Here is a 2,500-nt window from a genome sequence, read left to right as displayed (position 1 = left end):
CGTAAAATGCAATTTCTTCTTATTCTTCTTCAGCCTCATTCAGTCACCATTTCTGTTCTATTTTTTTTTTATTATTATTGGAGCACGCCCCATTCCACATCTGGTAATGTCAGATCTTCATCGCTTTTTTTTTTTTTTTTTGGCAGGAGGAATCTCGACATTGATGAATAGAATTCCTCTTTCGACTGTTAGATGGATGACAAAGACCTTTCATTACTCACGACACTGTCATGTCTTTTTATTTTGAAAAAAAAAAGGTTGAATGACACAACAAAATAAAGAGGTATTCATTCATAGTTAAGTATATGTAAGGATCATGATACAAAATGTGTACTGGATATTATTATCATTATTATTTTTACTATATTCATTATTATTAATATTAGTATTCCTGGCTAAGCTACAACCCTAGGATACTACAGGCCTTTGAGTTTCAGCATTGAAAATAATGGAAAGAAATAAGGCATAAAAATATAATATATATATATATATATATATATATATATATATATATATATATATATATATATATATATATATATATATATATATATGAGAAGTAATAAAGAAGAAAAAAATATGCTAATATCAGTAATAACATTACTATAAATGTGTCATGAATAAACTATGAAAAGGGGCTTTTTTCAACATAACAGCATACACAATTTTGAACTAATTAAGTTCCACATATAGAATGAAATTTCTAGAATATTGTGTAGTATTGAAAATTTTGATGGAGGCCAGAATACTAGATTTCGCTGCATACTTAATACCTCGTACATAGATGGTCCGAATAATGAAAAAAAAAAAATCTTATGCAACATATACGAAACACTACTTGTGCAATGGGGGCATAGATTAATATGTAAATCAGGAACAAGAAATTTAATAGACTGCAATATTTTGTCCGATTAATTTAGATGAACGTCAGTAGACAGTAGTACAATATTAAAACCAAACTATAATAAAAGAGAGTGAAACATAACCTCCTTCCAACTTCGTCGGCAGATGTTATAATGTGCTTGATTGTATCATCAAACAAGAGAACATTATGAACAGAGGCTATGGCATTAGCCAACTTTGGAACAATACAGTAGTTTCATTTTAGGGTGACCTTATATATATATATATATATATATATATATATATATATATATATATATATATATATGTATATATATATATATATATATATATATATACATATATATATATATATATATATATATATATATATATATTTATATATATATATATATATATATATATATATATATATATATATATGATGAGTCTTGTAGCTCCATTAATATTTAAGGAACATATCTGATTTTCATTTGAACCAAGAAATAGTATCAAATAACCAAAAAAATTAATATCCCCAGGCATCGAGAATGAGTGTACATTGGCTAGTTAATATGTTGTTAGTTTCTTTTAACAGAAAGCATAGAAAGGGGATTTGTTGAGTGTTTTCTGCTACCAATTTTGTTTTATAGTACTTTTAGGCTCTTTAAACCAAACATTATATTATATTTACGTTTAGAATTGATAATCAAAGTATTTTTTGTTTATGCAAGAGGAATGTTCGTCCTCATTTATTAATCATCTAATAATGATTACGTTTATATGTTACAGAGAGAGAGAGAGAGAGAGAGAGAGAGAGAGAGAGAGAGAGAGAGAGAGAGAGAGAGAGAGAGAGAGAGAGAGAGGTTGGGTGTTGGGTAGGGGTGGGTAATCAGCTTGGAAGAGAGTAAAAGTTTTAATCTTGTATAATCTCGTCTCATTACAATAGTACTCATCTCAGTACCTGATAATCTGCACATTTTTATTTCTTATTTCTATTTTTTGTTCAATAAAAAATTTTAGAAAATTAAATAACAATAATAAGATTAAGAACATGCTAAAATTTTCTAAACATACATAGTAGAATAAGGAAATATTCTTGTGAAAATTTCATATTTTTCCATTAAAAAATCTTAGAACATTAAATAGCAATAATAATAAGATTAAAAACATGTTAAAATTTTCAGAACATACGTGCCAGATTAAGGGAATATTCTTATTTCATCTGCACTTATTTCTCAAGAACAAACACGCCAACATTACCGAGGAAAGCCTTTCTTGGGTTCAGGCACGCATTTGGTAAATGCTCTCATTACTATTATTTCACCCTTGGAGTCTAGTCTTTCCAGAGACCACAAAAGAAGTCTTGGGGAGAGAGAGGGTGAGGGGATGTTTTGGGTAGTCTCTCAAGGGCTTTGTTAAGTCTTATTACCTAGAGTACATGGTCTAAGTAAAATATTCTATAAATACTTTATTATAGTTAAGTTTGATATTGTGATATTCTTTAAACAAATAAGAAAAGGGAGAGTACAAATTATTTAGGAAAATTCTAAAGTAATCAGGGGTCCTATTTTCTTTGGGGGAGGGGCATTATTTATTTTTTTTCTTTATTTGTGCAACATGGCTCTTTACAGTATATACATTTGCTTAAAAATGA

Source organism: Palaemon carinicauda, chromosome 1 (assembly GCF_036898095.1).
Source record: "Palaemon carinicauda isolate YSFRI2023 chromosome 1, ASM3689809v2, whole genome shotgun sequence".
Classification (NCBI taxonomy): domain Eukaryota; kingdom Metazoa; phylum Arthropoda; class Malacostraca; order Decapoda; family Palaemonidae; genus Palaemon; species Palaemon carinicauda.
This window is presented reverse-complemented; position numbering follows the sequence as displayed.